This window comes from Littorina saxatilis, linkage group LG2 (genome assembly GCF_037325665.1).
Source record: "Littorina saxatilis isolate snail1 linkage group LG2, US_GU_Lsax_2.0, whole genome shotgun sequence".
Classification (NCBI taxonomy): domain Eukaryota; kingdom Metazoa; phylum Mollusca; class Gastropoda; order Littorinimorpha; family Littorinidae; genus Littorina; species Littorina saxatilis.
In genome coordinates, this window is record NC_090246.1 from 88,568,063 (window position 1) to 88,587,481 (window position 19,419).

General features: G+C 40.7%; 1 long non-coding RNA gene across 1 annotated transcript in view; it reads left to right on the forward strand.

Annotated features, from left to right (window-relative positions):
* Positions 1 to 18,831, forward strand: part of LOC138960075 (uncharacterized) — a 261,944-nt gene extending 243,113 nt beyond the window's left edge. The window contains exon 3 of the long non-coding RNA XR_011453879.1: positions 18,408 to 18,831. This is a non-coding gene — a long non-coding RNA (uncharacterized lncRNA). The remainder of the gene's footprint in view (positions 1 to 18,407) is intronic.
* Positions 18,832 to 19,419: the final 588 nt, after the last annotated feature.

Below are 19,419 nucleotides of genomic sequence, written 5' to 3' on the forward strand. Positions count from 1 at the left end.
TGGTAAAAGGGACTAGGCGAGAGAGAGAGAGAGAGAGAGAGACAGAGAGACAGAGAGACAGAGAGAGAGAGAGAGAGAGAGAAAAAAAAGAGAGAGAGAGCGTACTTGCGCGCGTGCATGCGTGCTTGCGTGCATGCGTACGTGTGTGTAAGATCGATTCCGGGGAAACTACTGGACATGAAACTGTACATACATTTTTTGAAAGGTAATATCCACAGATAGATTTTTCCTTTTTATATTTAGTCAAGTTTTGACTAAATATTTTAACATCGAGGGGGAATCGAAACGAGGGTCGTGGTGTATGTGCGTATGTGTGTGCGTGCGTGTGTGTGTGTGTGTAGAGCGATTCAGACTAAACTACTGGACCGATCTTTATGAAATTTGACATGAGAGTTCCTGGGTATGAAATCCCCGAACGTTTTTTTCATTTTTTTGATAAATGTCTTTGATGACGTCATATCCGGCTTTTCGTGAAAGTTGAGGCGGCACTGTCACGCCCTCATTTTTCAACCAAATTGGTTGAAATTTTGGTCAAGTACTCTTCAACGAAGCCCGGGGTTCGGTATTGCATTTCAGCTTGGTGGCTTAAAAATTAATTAATGACTTTGGTCATTAAAAATCGGAAAATTGTAAAAAAAAATAAAAATTTATAAAACGATCCAAATTTACGTTTATCTTATTCTCCATCATTTGCTGATTCCAAAAACATATAAATATGTTATATTCGGATTAAAAACAAGCTCTGAAAATTAAATATATAAAAATTATTATCAAATTTTTTTTTCGAAATCAATTTAAAAACACTTTCATCTTATTCCTTGTCGGTTCCTGATTCCAAAAATATATAGATATGATATGTTTGGATTAAAAACACGCTCAGAAAGTTAAAACAAAGAGAGGTACAGAAAAGCGTGCTATCCTTCTCAGCGCAACGAATACCCCGCTCTTCTTGTCAATTCCACGTGTTCTGTGAGTTCGACAGCTACTTGACTAAATATTGTATTTTCGCCTTACGCGACTTGTTTATATTTAGTCAAGTTTTGACTAAATATTTTAACATCGAGGGGGAATCGAAACGAGGGTCGTGGTGTATGTGCGTGTGTGTGTGTGTCTGTGTCTGTGTGTGTGAGTAGTAGTATTCGCGCACGGACCGGCCCCCATTTTTTTGCGCAATGCGCAATGCGCAAGGGTATGGCCCAGCATAAAGTTATAGGTTAAGGTGCCTGTGTTTAAGTAGTGATAAGGAGATATTGCGGATAAACGGTTTATTGAGTTTTATATTTTGTCATGTGATTTCATGTGCCTGTACCTGTTGCTCGGTACTAATGACCACTCCAGCTGGGGTAAGCACCATTAAAAAGCAGTAATTCCCCCCCCATTTTCTCCGCGCTTCGCGGAGTCCTCTCTCTTTAATAGCTATGTAGTTTGGTGCCCTGTCAGGGGAGGTGTCAGGATAAGGTAATAAAAATGGTATCCCTACTCTTTGCGGAGCCCCTTCCCCGATAAAACCACCAGAGGTGGCCAGCGGTTAGAGAAGTTTAATAGGAGGTGATTTGTCTACCCCGAGGGATGATTAGGGTTTAATGCTTAGATTAGTGCTAGACAAATGGTGTGGGGTGGGTGTGGAAGTTAGCTCGACTGATGAGAGGGATGGGAGCTGATGTACACATATAACAAAAGTTTTAACAAGTAGACTCAGATTGTTGTTTTTTATGTGGGTGTTATAAACATCGGAGGTACATTTTACACCCGAACAAGAGTTGTTCTACAGTCAGTCATACATAATGTTAGGTTAGAGACTGATCACGTCTGAGCATTGCACCACAGAGACGCAAGACCTTACATGCTAGACCATGTTGGTTGGTCAGCACTAAAAATAGAAACGGTTGTTCTACATACAAGGTTTTGCTAGGTACACCAGATAAGATAGGTATTATTTTGTTTTTGATATTTATTTTCTTCGTTGTTGCGGTGTTTAATTTTTTTTTTATTTTGTTGTTGATAGACTATCTAAGAGGTAGGGTTATATGTGTGGTGGGAATAAAATGTAAGTGCAAACACACACACACACACACACACACACACACACACACACACCTCCGATCACACACACACACACACACACATACACACACACACACATGCGCGCGCGTTTACACAAGTACTTCCAAACAAGAAGGTAAAAAAGTCAGACGTAAAGAGTAACAAAACAATACATAAAACTGCTCACGGTAGCATTCAAGAGTTATACAGACACATAGTTATTAACTTTTCCAATATGATCATTTTATTATAAAAGTGACAGCAGTCTTTTGAATATTAAAAATAAAAAAAAATTAACATTTTGCAGACACATACATTAAACCAAAAAAAATCCAAATCATGATTGTCAATTTAAAGGAACGAGGTGGTCCCCGGATTAGTTGTCAACTTCATAACCACTTCTTGGTGTCACAGGAAGAGGATTTACGGTTGTGGTAGGACAGTAAACCGGACATGTGGAATACAGGGGTCGCTGCAGCTGCTGAGGGTATTCCTCGCTTTGTGTCGAAGCCGTGGCTGTGGTTGATGGTGTTGAACAGTAGTAGTCTGACGGCGGACACTCTGTGTGATTTTTCGGATGTTTTTCCTCCTGCTTCTCCTCTGTGGGTGACAGAGAAGATACCTGTTGGTGGAAGTCTTCTTTGAGTTTTTTCTGCACTCTAAGCAGTTTAAGGGTCATCACATTAAAACTTTGTCAATAGGATACATTTCTTTCTCTCCTATTTTTTGTAGTTTTTCTTTGTAAAAAAACTACCTTGTAGTTCTTCTGCGTGAGCGTCTTTCAGCTTATGGGTTACTGGCGTTGTTTTCAACACACTGCTAACTGTAAATAATTCTTCTGTCCTCGTAGGTAAATAACTTTTTTTTAAAGAGTCACCGTGTTTTACTTAGTCTCACACGATCACCAACCTGTAGCCTACCTTTGGGTGTTTTCTTTGGGGGTTGTCCGTACAAAACTTACCAAACTTCTTCGTTGTTTCTTCGTTAGCGAGGCAAACTTTAACAGGTGCTGTTTTATACTTCTGTGAAACGAATGGTTATACGCGTGTACCAGGTGTTGTAATTCTTCTACATATCTTACACGATTAGTGTGTGTAAAAAAGCGACACATTTTCTCTTTTTAAGGGGCGCTCCCATAACTTGACGTGGGGCGACTTTCGTATTTAACAATGTTGGGTTATAGTAACCGAGGTCGTTGAAGGTAGACACACCAGCCGGTTCCTGGTAGCAGTTTTCAAACAGATTGCTGCTCTCCGAGTATTTGACAGGTGTGTGAGGTAGTTCGTCTGCTGGTGTTTCTTCTTTTTGTTCTGGACTCTTCTGACACGTCTGGTGGTTTTTTTTAAACTTCTATAGCTACAACTTCTGTTTGTGTTTTAAGTCGCTTCAACAGTCTTTCTCGGACTTTGATCAGGCGAGTAAATTCTTTACTGGCCAAGACCACCCCTCTTTGACTTGGTCGCACGCGTCTGTTCTTTCTGTTTCCTTGGTGAAAACCAAGGAAACATATCAGGTTCGGGTAGCGGTGAGCTAAACAGAGGCTCTTTCTCGTCAAACATCTCTTTTGTCGTTCTCAGCAACAACAACAACAAAAGTGTTAAACAACTTTTACCTCTAGGAGACTGTCTTTGTAGACTGTAGTGTAGAGTAGGCGGTGTTGTCTTGTGGCTCGATCAGGGAATTTAGTAAAAAAAAATTAGCCAACACCATCTTTATATATAACCTCCTTACACTATGACATCAGTTACTATTTTTTACAACAACAGCTTTAGACTTGTTGCGTTAACGCATCTCTAAAAAAGTGCTATGAACTTACGGTCATTTACAACAGGGTTTTGGGGGGTTAAAAAATAGAAATTATGTCACGGAGCCTTGTACCTTGACTCTTTTTGATGATGAAATACATTGCAAACAAACCACAAGTAGAACTTAACATCCCCTGTAATACCTGTTCGTTGGTTTTAGAACACAAACCAATGACGCATAAAAAACAAACACCTTCAATGTCTTTGTGATTCGGTTTAAAACCAAAACTATCAAAATATTCAATATTCCCCTAACCAGCATAATACACACCAAACCAATGAGACCCAACCTTATGTGCTGGGTCTGTGTTTATGACGTAAGACGAGGGGTGAAGTAAATTTATCTCAGAAGGAAGTTGGTCTCTGGTGTAAACACCCATAAACGACCGTCTTGCCACGGGGTGTCTTAACAGTAGGCGAGAGATCTCTAGTCCATTCATGATGTAAAATCAGTGATAACCTGCCTACTCCGATCATTTTCTAGCAACGAGGCCATTTCTGCATACACAATAACGTGAACAGGCTCTACCAGGGGTGCACTAAACTTTTAGTCCCAGACGCAAACTCCCACAGTAGTATTCATAGACAATTCTGTTACCGGCGTCACCAACACCCACTCCTGTTCCTGCGGTCAAACTAAAGAAACTTCCCACATACTGTCTGTTTTCAAAAGTCTGGTGTTAGTGGTTTTGCAGGGGCTTGTTTTCCATCAACATAGAGGCAGAGAAAATTCAAGTTGTGGGTTTTAAAAGTTGAATGGGTTTTTTTTTTTTTTTTTTGTGTAGCTACCGTTAAACGCAGCGCTCTCTACTAGTCCTACTACAACGCGTGTTGGTGGCTGCCTGAGAAACAAATTGTCTAAAACAGCACTATGGTTTCCACGCGGGATCCCGTAAGATTTCATAACTACTCTTTTTAGAGGGTATTTGGCTGTGGACCTCTCCAGGGCTTTTGCGTGAACAAGACTTACAGCTGGATTTAGTTTTGCTTTTCTGACAAACAAAGAGGCGTGTGTAACCACCGTTAGGTAAGCAGGGTTAATCCGTGGCTCATCACATTAAAACTTTGTCAATACGATACATTTCTTTCTCTCCTACGTTTTGTAGTTCTTCTTTGTAAAAAAAAAACTACCTTGTAGTTATTTTGCGTTAGCGTCTTTCAGCTTATCGGTCACTGGAGTTGTTTTCAACACACTGCTAACTTTGTGGCTCGCTCAGGGGGTTTAGTAAAAAAAAATAAAATTAGACAACACCATCTTTATACATAACCTCCTTACACTATGACATCAGTTACTATTTTTTACAACAACAGCTTTTAGACTTGTTGCGTTAACGCATCTTTGAAAAAAGTGCTATGAGCTTACGGTCATTTACACCGGGGTTTTGGGGGTTAAAAATAGAAATGATGTCACGGAGTCTTGTACCTTGACTCTTTTTGATGATGAAATACATTGCAAACAAACCACAAGTAGAACTTAACATCCCCTGTAATACCTGTTCGTTGGTTTTAGAACACAAACCAATGACGCATAAAAAAAACAAATAAAAAAACACCTTCAATGTCTTTGTGATTCGGTTTAAAACCAAAACTATCAAAATATTCAATATTCCCCTGACCAGCATAATACACACCAACCCAATGAGACCCAACCTTATGTGCTGGGTCTGTGTTTATGCCGTAAGACGAGGGGTGAAGTAAATTTATCTCAGAAGGAAGTTGGTCTCTGGTGTAAACACCCATAAACGGCCGTCTTGCCAAGGGGTGTCTTAACAGTAGGCGAGAGATCTCTAGACCATTCATGATGTAAAATCAGTGATAACCTGCCTACTCCGATCAATTTCTAGCAACGAGTCCATTTCTGCATACACAATAACGTGATCAGGTTCTGTCAGGGGTGCACTAAACTTTAGTTCCAGACGCAAACTCCCACAGCGCATCAGCTCAATCTGATCTCCACCCAACATTGACGGTGACAGGTCAAATACATACAGCGTATAGCCTCCGGAGTAGTCTTCATAGACAATTCTGTTACCGACGTCACCAACACCCACCCCTGTTCCTGTGGTCAAACTAAAGAAGCTTCCCACATACTGTCTGTTTTCAAAGTCTGGTGTTAGTGGTTTTGCAGGGACTTGTTTTCCATCAACATAGAGGCAGAGAAAATTCAAGTTGTGGGTTTTAAAAGTTGAATGGCTTTTTGGTGTAGCTACCGTTAAACGCAGCGCTTTCTCCCAGTCCTACTACAACGCGTCTTGGTAGCTACCTGAGAAACAAGTTGTCTAAAACAGCACTAAGGTTTCCACGCGGGATCCCGTAAGATTTCATAACTACTCTTTTTAGAGGGTATTTGGCTGTGGAGCTCTCTAGGGTTTTTGTGTGAGCAAGACTTACAGCTGGATTTAGTTTTGATTTTCTGACAAACAAAGAGGTGTGTGTAATCACCGTTAGGTAAGCAGGGTTTAGTCCGTGGGTCATCACATTAAAACTTTGTCAATACAATACATTTCTTTCTCTCCTACTTTTTGTAGTTCTTCTTTGTAAAAAAAAATACCTTGTAGTTCTTCTGCGTGAGCGTCTTTCAGCTTATCGGTCACTGGAGTTGTTTTCAACTCACTGCTAACTGTAAATAATTCTTCTGACCACGCAGGTAAATAACCTTTTTTAAAGAGTCGTCGTGTTTTACTTAGTCTCACACGATCACCAACCTGTAGCCTACCTTTGGGTGTTTTCTTTTGGGGTTGTCCGTACAAAACTTACCAAACTGTTTCTTTATTAGCGAGGCAAACTTTAACAGGTGCTGTTTTATACTTCTGTGAAACGAATGGTTATACGCGTGTACCAGGTGTTGTAATTCTTCTACATATCTTACACGATTAGTGTGTGTAAAAAAGCGACACATTTTCTCTTTTTAAGGGGCGCTCCCATAACTTGACGTGGGGCGACTTTCGTATTTAACAATGTTGGGTTATAGTAACCGAGGTCGTTGAAGGTAGACACACCAGCCGGTTCCTGGTAGCAGTTTTCAAACAGATTGCTGCTCTCCGAGTATTTGAAAGGTGTGTGAGGTAGTTCGTCTGCTGGTGTTTCTTCTTTTTGTTCTGGACTCTTCTGACACGTCTGGTGGTTTTTTTTTTAACTTCTATAGCTACAACTTCTGTTTGTGTTTTAAGTTGCTTCAACAGTCTTTCTCGGACTTTAATCAGGCGAGTAAATTCTTTACTGTCCAAGACCACCCCTCTTTGACTTGGTCGCACGCGTCTGTTCTTTCTGTTTCCTTGGTGAAAACCAAGGAAACATATCAGGTTCGGGTAGCGGTGAGCTAAACAGAGGCTCTTTCTCGTCAAACATCTCTTTTGTCGTTCTCAGCAACAACAACAACAAAAGTGTTAAACAACTTTTACCTCTAGGAGGCTGTCTTTGTAGACTGTAGTGTAGAGTAGGCGGTGTTGTCTTGTGGCTCGATCAGGGAATTTAGTAAAAAAAAATTAGCCAACACCATCTTTATATATAACCTCCTTACACTATGACATCAGTTACTATTTTTTACAACAACAGCTTTAGACTTGTTGCGTTAACGCATCTCTAAAAAAGTGCTATGAACTTACGGTCATTTACAACAGGGTTTTGGGGGTTAAAAAATAGAAATTATGTCACGGAGCCTTGTACCTTGACTCTTTTTGATGATGAAATACATTGCAAACAAACCACAAGTAGAACTTAACATCCCCTGTAATACCTGTTCGTTGGTTTTAGAACACAAACCAATGACGCATAAAAAACAAACACCTTCAATGTCTTTGTGATTCGGTTTAAACCAAAACTATCAAAATATTCAATATTCCCCTGACCATCATAATACACACCAACCCAATGAGACCCAACCTTATGTGCTGGGTCTGTGTTTATGACGTAAGACGAGGGGTGAAGTAAATTTATCTCAGAAGGAAGTTGGTCTCTCATAAACGGCCGTCTTGCCACGGGGTGTCTTAACAGTAGGCGAGAGATCTCTAGTCCATTCATGATGTAAAATCAGTGATAACCTGCCTACTCCGATCATTTTCTAGCAACGAGGCCATTTCTGCATACACAATAACGTGAACAGGCTCTACCAGGGGTGCACTAAACTTTTAGTCCCAGACGCAAACTCCCACAGTAGTATTCATAGACAATTCTGTTACCGGCGTCACCAACACCCACTCCTGTTCCTGCGGTCAAACTAAAGAAACTTCCCACATACTGTCTGTTTTCAAAAGTCTGGTGTTAGTGGTTTTGCAGGGGCTTGTTTTCCATCAACATAGAGGCAGAGAAAATTCAAGTTGTGGGTTTTAAAAGTTGAATGGTTTTTTTTGTGTAGCTACCGTTAAACGCAGCGCTCTCTACTAGTCCTACTACAACGCGTGTTGGTGGCTGCCTGAGAAACAAATTGTCTAAAACAGCACTATGGTTTCCACGCGGGATCCCGTAAGATTTCATAACTACTCTTTTTAGAGGGTATTTGGCTGTGGACCTCTCCAGGGCTTTTGCGTGAACAAGACTTACAGCTGGATTTAGTTTTGCTTTTCTGACAAACAAAGAGGCGTGTGTAACCACCGTTAGGCAAGCAGGGTTAATCCGTGGCTCATCACATTAAAACTTTGTCAATACGATACATTTCTTTCTCTCCTACGTTTTGTAGTTCTTCTTTGTAAAAAAAACTACCTTGTAGTTATTTTGCGTTAGCGTCTTTCAGCTTATCGGTCACTGGAGTTGTTTTCAACACACTGCTAACTGTAAATAATTCTTCTGTTCACGCAGGTAAATAACCTTTTTTAAAGAGTCGCCGTGTTTTACTTAGTCTCACACGATCACCAACCTGTAGCCTACCTTTGGGTGTTTTTCTTTGGGGGTTGTCCGTACAAAACTTACCAAACTGTTTCTTTGTTAGCGAGGCAAACTTTAACAGGTGTTGGTTTTATACTTCTGTGAAACGAATGGTTATACGCGTGTACCAGGTGTTGTAATTCTTCTACAAATCTTACACGATTAGTGTGTGTAAAAAAGCGCCACATTTTCTCTTTTAAGAGGAACCCTTGTTCTGATTTCCCCCTGATCTGTTCCATGAGTGACTTGTCTTTCTTTCATGCATCAGTCAATAACCACTCTGGTTTGCGGACATGGTTATTTTTGAAGGTACACTACAGGGTGCTCTGGTGGGAAAAGTTTTGTCCTCAGACGAAGATGATCGGGTGGCTCTTGTCGCAAGTCAAACAGCAAATAACCGTGAGGCATAGAAGTCGCATCTTTAAATGCCTCTTGGACATACTTTAGCTTCCCAGGGTACATCTGCTTGGCCAGATGGGTGATCTGTGAAGCATCCCGTGGGTTTTTAAACACCACCAGGTAGTGACTGTTCAAACTGATCGTCCTCTGCTCTTTGTTTTTTCCAAACAGGTTCTGTACAATATACATTACACTCAGATTCCGATGATGACTTTCTTTGGTGAATAGTTGTGTGACCTTGTCGTTTGTCTCACTCATCAAATCATCAATGATGACCAGTCGCCTTTTGACCCCTGTCCACTGTTCCACGTCGGGTAAACCCTCCACAAACGTCACATGTCTCATCTCATTGTAACCAGACTGCCACGCCCCATAACACCAAATCAATTCCTCTGGAGGGGGTGTCATCATATCTTGTAAGTGATTCAAATATTGTTTGACAAAATGAGTCTTCCCACTCCCTGTGGGACCGGCAATCACACAGGTAAAAGGATGTTTCCACCTTGGATCCATTTTCACATACTAAACTAAGATCCTATCCTTATCTTTATTTATTAATTCCAACAAAAAAAAACCATCTACCTTAAATTTTATATTCAAAGCTAACTAGTTATGTTAGTCTTTTTTTCTACCATCCAAAACACACACACACACACACACACACACACAGATACACACACACACTCACACACACACACACAGTCACACACACACACACTGTCACACACACACACACACACTGTTACACACATACACACACACACTGTCACACACACACACACACACACACACACACTGTCACACACACACACACACACACATACACTGTCACACACACACACACACACACACACACACACACTCACACACACACACACACACTCACACACACACACACACACACACTTTCTCTGCGCTTCGCAGAGCCCTCTCTTTTATGGCGCTAATAACTATCAGAGGTGTCAGGATAAGGCAATTAAAATGATAACCCTGCGCTTCGCGGAGCCCTCTCTCCGGTAAACCTCCAGAGGGGGTCATTGGGTGCTTACGCTTGAGTATTGCACCACAGGGATGCAAGACCTAAACATGTTAGAACTTGTTGATTGGTCAGCACCTAAAAATAGAAACGCTTAGTTAGAATACGGCGGTGATGCGGTCAACAGGGGTATAAATAAGCTTCTTCTGGGCTAAGTCTTGAGTGTCTCTTCGACTTTACAAGTGTGAGGTGGTGAAAAAAAAACCCAACTATGGCGACCAGCAGCAGCAGCAGTGACGCTAACACAACGCCACAACCGGCCTCAACAGATTTGGTAAGTTGATTTTGTTTTTGTAAAGATAAAAAAAATAAAGTAGCGTGTTACTTTTTTCTCAGACATAGCTTTTTAGAAAAATAAATGTTTTTATGTAAGATTTTTTTTTTTGATATTGTTTTTTTTTTGTAGCTCAGACATAGTTCTTTTTTTTTATTGCAGCGTAACCAATGCCCGCACTGTGAACAGGTTTTTACACAAAACTACAACCTTAACGCTCATGTTAACGAAGCCCATAACAAAGCCAGACCTTTTCTCTGTGCTATGTGCGGCAAGTCGTTTAGCAGAAAACACGGCCTTGCTCGGCATGAAAAAACCAAAAACTGCCAAGATGTTGCGAGTCGGACACCTCCACCACCAGCGCCGACAGTCGCTGGGTCCAAAAGAAAAAGTTCGTCCTCACAGGAAGCCCCTTCCCCCAAAAAGGGATTAAACAAACGAGCACTAGAAAAAGAAAAAATCAAAAAGTTACCTTCTGAAGAAAGACAAATGTACGAAAAGCATTGGAATTCTGTTAAAACTCATAAGCGGCCTGGTAAACTTCAGTCAACCTATACCATTCTCTGGAACCCTTGTTCTGATTTCCCTGATTGGGACGAGTCGCTTCTTGAGCTGTTCCATGAACAAAACAAACGCTTCAAAATCAATTTTTCTCACTCTTTTCTTCTCAAAAACAAAGAGTCGGGTGACTTGTCTTTCTTTCATGCCTCAGTCAATAACCACTCTGTCTTACAACGACCGCGCCTGATCAACTCAAAGCAGGACTTTCTTTCTTTTCTCGGTGAAATCAGTGACCATGACATTTTAGAACAAGTTAGACTCGAACGCCCAAACTCTCGGTATTCTGTTCACAGCATCATGTCTTCCAGTTTCTATGTCACGCCTTTGACTGACTTTCCTATCGGTTGTGCCTGTGGTAGTCTACCTGACTACATCACAAACACACAGTTCTTGCACAAGTTGCAAAAAGACGAGCATCATCATTTTCCTTATACTGATGGTCTGTGTCTCTTTCGCTGTCTTGCTTTGCACAAAGGAGCCTCGCGTCATTCTTTACAAAAACCCACAAAAACCTTGTTCAAACAGTGGGCCGGACATTCCCCCCCTGTCCACTTTCCGGGGATCACTTTGTTTCAACTTGAGTCGATTGAATCTGAGTTTAATGTGAACATAGATGTGTTTGAGTTTGATGAGAGCCAAACACCTGTCTGTCTCGTTCCTCTGCGTCGTAGCGCTTACAAACATTCTGGCGTTATGCGTCTCTTGCGTTACAAAGACCATTTCATGTACATTTTAGACATTGATAAACTCGGTCATGCGTTGGCTTGTTCCAAATGCGGGAAACTCTGGGCGTCTTTGTCTCAAATGAATCGACATGAACAGACTTGTCAGGGTGAGGGCTCAAAAGAAAAGTTCAAAGGCGGGGTTTACTCACCACCTCAAAACATTTTTCAACAGCTACAAAACCACGGTGTTCAGGTAACCACAGATTTTGTTTTTCCCTACAGAGCGACGTTTGATTTTGAGGTGTTTTTTGACACAGATAACTTACCACAAACAAAATCAGCTGAGTCAAACTGTACACAGTACACAGCAAAACATATTCCTCTTTCTGTTTCTGTATGCAGTAACGTTCCCCATTTCACAGAACCAACCTGTTTTGTGAGTAAAGGTAACCCTCAAGAACTAGTGGATAACATGGTTAACTACTTAGAACGTATCTCTGAAGCCTCCTGCGCTCTTCTTTGTGAAGAATTTAAAGATGTGTTTGATCAGTTGACTGAGATCGAAGAGACACAACAACACGAGACAGATAGCCTCAACATCCCCGTAGAAAGACTCAGACAGAAATTATATGAGTATTTACAAGAACTGCCTGTCGTAGGTTTCAATTCTTCTCGCTACGATCTGAATGTGATCAAACCTTTTCTCATTGAAAAGTTTGTCAAAGACAAAACAGCCCATAACGATCTTCCAAAAGACGAAAGTCAAACAGACCCTGTTTTTGAACCAGATGGTTTTGATACCGTGGGTGAAGAAGAAGAAGAGGAAGAGGAAGAAGAAGAAGAAGACAAAGAAGTCAAAACAGAGGGAAAAAAGAAGGCCCCTAAAAGACCCCCTTTCAAGTTTGTTGTTAAACGAAACAACCAGTATATGTGTCTTTCTACAGACAAACTTCGGTTTCTCGACATCAACAATTTTCTTGCGCCAGGTTTTAGTTATTCCAAGTACCTCAAGGCGTTCGGTGTCGAAGAGGAAAAGGGTTTTTTCTGCTATGAATACGTCACTAGTCTAAGTACACTAGATGAAAGAGAACTCCCACCCCATGCAGCTTTTTTTAGTAAGCTCAAAAACTCAAATATTTCTGATACAGAGTACGCTTTTTGTCAGCGTGTGTGGACTGAAAACAAAATGATGACTTTGAAGGATTTTTTGGTGTGGTACAACAACCTAGACACAGGGCCGTTTCTGGTTGCTTTGCAGCATCAGATTAGTATGTACGCTAGTCTGCGAGTTGATTTGCTGAAAGACGGTATTTCTGTCCCCGGGGTGACACTGAAGTATCTGTTTGACACGTTGTCTTCAGATACCTACTTTTCACTTTTTAACGAAAAACAAAAAGACGTTCACGCACTTTTGCGAAAGAACATTGTCGGGGGGCCGTCTATTGTCTTTCACAGATACCACGAAAAAGACAAAACATACATTCGTGGTAATCAGGACAAACCGGTACAGTCTGTTCAGGGATTTGATGCAAATGCGCTGTATTTAGCTGCACTCATGCAAGACATGCCCACAGAGCACCCTGTCATTCGTAGAAAAGAAAACGCTTTTAAAGCGGAAAAAACAGATCCCTACGGTCAGCTAGCTCGGGAATGGTTGGAGTGGGTTATGGCATCAAAACAGATCCATCTCCAACATAAGTTTAACGCGAAAGAGAAGGCCCTTGGTCGAAAAAAGATTAGAGTTGATGGTTGGGATGCCGCAAATCAAATTTGCTATCAGTTTCACGGATGTTTGTTCCACCGACATGACTGTTCTGTGACCGCCGGTAAAACGACTAACCCTGTCACCGGAAAAACACTAGTTGAACTCAGAGAACATACAAGCAACATTACCAAATACCTACGTGAGGATGTGGGTGTGACTGTCGTCGAAAAATGGGAGTGTGAATGGCACGCAGACAAAAAACAAAACACCTCCATTCAGACTTTTCTACAAGATCGTTTTCCGACACTTAAACCCTTCCGCCATCCTTCTACCATCACAGATCAAACTGTCTTAGACGCGGTGCAAAACAAAACTTTGTTCGGGTTGGTACAGTGTGATATTTATGTACCTGATCATCTAAAAGAACATTTCAGTGAAATGCAGCCTATTTTCAAAAATGAGTCTGTCAGCCGAGAACAGATCGGGGATTTTATGAAAGACTACGCTGAAAAACACAAGCTCTTATCCCAACCACGCCGTACACTTGTAGGGAGTTACCACGGTGAACAAATTCTGCTAGCTACACCCCTTTTGTTTTGGTACGTGCAGCACGGGTTGATTGTTAAAAACATCACGCTGATCGTAGAGTATCAACCCAAAACCTGTTTCCGTCAATTTGGTGACAGCGTTTCAAACGCAAGACGAGCAGGAGACCAAGATCCGTCAAAAGCTATCTTAGCTGAAACTTTCAAACTGCTCGGTAACTCAGCCTACGGAAAAACCTTAACTAACGTGGCCAACCATCGTGATATTCATTACGTTTTGTCTGATGAGGCCTCAAAACTGATCAACAATGGTCGTTTTCAAAAATTAACCGAAGTAACAGAAGTTGTCACTGAAGTAGAGATGGCTAAAAAAAAAATCAACTGGTCACTCCCCTCTCAGATTGGTTACTTTGTTTACCAGTACGCTAAACTACGCATGTTGGAGTTTCATTTTGATTTTCTGGATAAGTTTGTGTCCAGAGCCGACTACCAGCTTTTGGAAATGGATACAGATTCTCTATACATGGCGCTTAGCGCTTCAACGTTAGAAGAGGTGGTTCGTCCTGAACTGCGAGAGCAGTTTTACCAAGTGTATAACCAATGGTTCCCTGCACAAGCCTGTGACCAACACGAGGCAGCCTTCCAAAACACACGTTTAGCTAACGCCCCATGGGACGCGACTCTCTGTCAGGCCTGTACAGCGCGTGTCCACTATGACAAACGAACACCCGGTCTCTTTAAAACCGAATACCAAGGAAATGCGTTTATTGGCTTGTGTTCGAAAACCTACTTTTGTGAGGGAGACAGTGGGAGTAAATTTAGTTCAAAAGGCTTAAACAAAAACCAAAACAAACTGACAAAAGAGTCTTACCAACAGGTGCTTCTAACGCAAGAAAGTGGTGGCGGTACAAACACTGGTTTCAAGACAGACGGAAAGTCTATGTTCACATATTCCCAAACCAGAAAGTCACTCTCGTTTTTCTACATCAAGCGTGTGATCGCTTCTGATGGGGTTTCAACCCTACCTACACCCGTCTAAAGGGTCTCTTTCCTTTTTGACTGTGATACCCCTCTAATGGGTCTCTTTCTTTTTTTGACTGTGATACCGCCGCCTGTGATATGGTTAACATTCCAATGCCAAACAACTTTGTCGTTTTTTTGTAAATAAATTTGTTAAGCCGTGTTTTGCTTCTGTAAATAATGCTCGTATTGTTTAATCCCAAAAAACCCCAATGTGGCTTTGACATACCCTGTCAAAACGGTCCCAAGCCCGTGAAAACACAGAGGGAGGGTAAACACCTATATGCGACTCTTTAGACAGTCCAGTGAAATTTAAACACTTTTCTGGCTGACTATTGGGGTGTAAAGGTGCCCAAAGCAAAACGCCGCAACAACGAAGAAAATAATAAAAATAAAAAATAAAATAAAAACTTTAGTCAGTGGGTTAGTTACGAAGGTTCGCTGTTTTATATAGATGCTGTTCACAACTGCCTAGTACAATTAAATGGGTTTATCTGTGCTTCGCGTAGCCCTCTCTCTTTTATGTTGGTAATAGTTATGTAACTCGGTGAACTGCCAGAGGTGTCAGGGTAATGCAGTAATCCTGTCATTACCCCAGCTGGAGTGGTCATTAGTACCGAGCAACAGGTACAGGCACATGAAATCACATGACAAAATATAAAACTCAATAAACCGTTTATCCGCAATATCTCCTTATCACTACTTAAACACAGGCACCTTAACCTATAACTTTATGCTGGGCCATACCCTTGCGCATTGCGCATTGCGCAAAAAAATGGGGGCCGGTCCGTGCGCGATACCTACTACTTGTGTGTGTGTGTAGAGCGATTCAGACTAAACTACTGGACCGATCTTTATGAAATTTGACATGAGAGTTCCTGGGTATGAAATCCCCGAACGTTTTTTTTCATTTTTTTGATAAATGTCTTTGATGACGTCATATCCGGCTTTTCTTGAAAGTTGAGGCGGCACTGTCACGCCCTCATTTTTCAACCAAATTGGTTGAAATTTTGGTCAAGTAATCTTCGACGAAGCCCGGACTTCGGTATTGCATTTCAGCTTGGTGGCTTAAAAATTAATTAATGACTTTGGTCATTAAAAATCTGAAAATTGTAAAAAAAAATAAAAATTTATAAAACGATCCAAATTTACGTTTATCTTATTCTCCATCATTTGCTGATTCCAAAAACATATAAATATGTTATATTCGGATTAAAAACAAGCTCTGAAAATTAAATATATAAAAATTATTATCAAAATTAAATTGTCCAAATCAATTTAAAAACACTTTCATCTTATTCCTTGTCGGTTCCTGATTCCAAAAACATATAGATATGATATGTTCGGATTAAAAACACGCTCAGAAAGTTAAAACGAAGAGAGGTAGGCCCTACAGAAAAGCGTGCTATGCAGCATAGCGTAACCACTACCGCGCTAAATGGCATTGCGTTCAGTTTCATTCTGTGAGTTCGACAGCTACTTGACTAAATATTGTATTTTCGCCTTACGCGACTTGTTTTGATATTAGTCCTTCGTGACGTCAATTTTGGCTTTTAGTGAAGGTTGAGGCGGCACTGGCATGCCCTCATTTTGCAATCAAATTGATTGGCATTTTGGTCAAGCAATCTTCGACGAAGGCTGAATTACAGGATTGGAAGCTTAATAATTGAGTAATGAGTTTTGTCATTAAAACTCTCAAAATTCGATTTAAGACTAAAATTTTAGTAATCGATCTTAAAATGATTTCATCTTATTCTTTATGTTTTCTTGAATCCAAAATCAAATAAAGAAACAAACATGTGGAAGTATTATTTTGAAGAATGTATATGACAAGCTTGATAAACATCTGTCCGGCAGTCACAGTGTGTGTTTAGATTTGGATGTCTTTGTGCAGATGTGCGTTTGTGAAAGTTGTCTTGAATTTATTTTAAACAAGTCGCGTAAGGCGAAAATACAATATTTAGTCAAGTAGCTGCCATTTTTCAGCAAGACCGTATACTCGTAGCATCGTCAGTCCACCGCTCATGGCAAAGGCAGTGAAATTGACAAGAAGAGCGGGGTAGTAGTTGCGCTAAGAAGGATAGCACGCTTTTCTGTACCTCTCTTTGTTTTAACTTTCTGAGCGTGTTTTTAATCCAAACATATCATATCTATATGTTTTTGGAATCAGGAACCGACAAGGAATAAGATGAAAGTGTTTTTAAATTGATTTGGACAATTTAATTTTGATAATAATTTTTATATATTTAATTTTCAGAGCTTGTTTTTAATCCGAATATAACATATTTATATGTTTTTGGAATCAGCAAATGATGGAGAATAAGATAAACGTAAATTTGGATCGTTTTATAAATTTTTATTTTTTTTTTACAATTTTCCGATTTTTAATGACCAAAGTCATTAATTAGTTTTTAAGCCACCAAGCTGAAATGCAATACCGAACCCCGGGCTTCGTCGAAGAGTACTTGACCAAAATTTCAACCAATTTGGTTGAAAAATGAGGGCGTGACAGTGCCGCCTCAACTTTCACGAAAAGCCGGATATGACGTCATCAAAGACATTTATCAAAAAAATGAAAAAAACGTTCGGGGATTTCATACCCAGGAACTCTCATGTCAAATTTCATAAAGATCGGTCCAGTAGTTTAGTCTGAATCGCTCTACACACACACACACACACACGCACGCACGCACACACACACGCACATACACCACGACCCTCGTTTCGATTCCCCCTCGATGTTAAAATATTTAGTCAAAACTTGACTAAATATAAAAAACCAATGTCAGTAAAAACCACCGAACTTCCAATCGCCCACTTAAACTGCCAATCATTCTTCGTGACGCTTTAATCTACTTTTATTGTTCCAGCATCACATTATATTTATATTAACATCACATTATTCCCACATTCAGCCCTATCATATCAGAAGATAATTGAACATTCGTCGCCTTTTGAAATTGCAGTCTGTTGATAAAAATCTAGGCAGCGCAGGGGACAGTACCCTGTTGAATTCTCGTAAATAATAGCATTCCATTAGAAGGGCACATAATTATCTAATTATGAAAACCCTGGTCGGGGGTAGGTGAGGGGGGTGGGGGGGGGGTCATGGGCGGATCCAGGGGGGTTTCCGGACCTCCCACCCCCCACCCCCACCCCCAGCCTAAAAAATAATTATTGAGAAAAAGAGAGAAACAAATTGAAAATAAAGAAAAACTGATGGTTCAGATTGCATCATTGTCCTTGATTTGTATCAAACATTTTCCTGGGGTGCATGCCCCCGAACCTGCCTAGGAATCGGCCTTTGTTTTCTAAGTGACGGTTTGAAAAGATGTTTAGTCATTTGTTTGCCCAGGTTGCACCTGATCGGTCAATTGTCCTTGTTTTGATCCGGATTTGTCTTTTTAAATTAACTTTTTGGAAGTTGTATTACTATAAGGGGAAGTTTCTTGGCTCGGAGTGCACCAGATGGCTTCATTACACCCCTGGTATAGGGGTGTGTATACAACTCTCCTGTGTTCACTTTCAAGTGAATAACTATCGTTCTGATATCATTTTAAAGTGAAGCTAAAGAAACCTGGTATCGGCACTGCTGTGCATCTCCTATGATCTCAATGGTATCAAGGCACGCCTTTGCCGCGACAAGGTTTGCCGATACCGGCACTTGTCTTGTCTAGACAGTGACGTCATTCATAGATGACGCCAATCATAAATGACGTTTGTCAAGGGAACTTATGCTTTCAAGTGTTGCTGCTTCCAGTGACAGGAAGGTATAGAGATTGATCATTGTATACAATCAATTTATCATTGTATACACAAATTACACAAACGTCATCTTGTGAGGGACCAAAAAATATTGAAACTCTCGGATGATTTTTTTGTGTGGTATCAACCTCGACCTACGGTCTCGGTTGATACCACAAACAAATCATCCTCGAGTTTCAATATTTGTCGGTCCCTCACTCGATGACGTTGTGTAATCTCTATATAGGATTCGCTCCATGTGTTTGTTTGTTTGTGTTCGCATATAGATCTCAAGAATGAACGGACCGATCGTCACCAAACTTGGTGAACAGGTTCTATACATTCCTGAGACGGTCCTTACAAAAATTGGGACCAGTCAAACACACGGTTAGGGAGTTATTGGTGGATTAAGATTAAGATTAGGATTCGCTCCATGTGTTTGTTTGTTTGTTTGTGTTCGCATATAGATCTCAAGAATGAACGGACCGATCGTCACCAAACTTGGTGAACAGGTTCTATACATTCCTGAGACGGCCCTTACAAAAATTGGGACCAGTCAAACACATGGTTAGGGAGTTATTGGTGGATTAAGATTCTACAAGGACTTATAGAGGGAGATATTAATGGTCAAAGGGAAATAACCTTCTCAGTTGGTGGCAGTGAGAATGGTTATTTCCCTTTGACCAACGGGGGTGTTTTTCCTACCTCGGAGGAATTTCTTGTTTTCCTTGTTTTTAATCAACATTTTCCGGACCCCCCCAG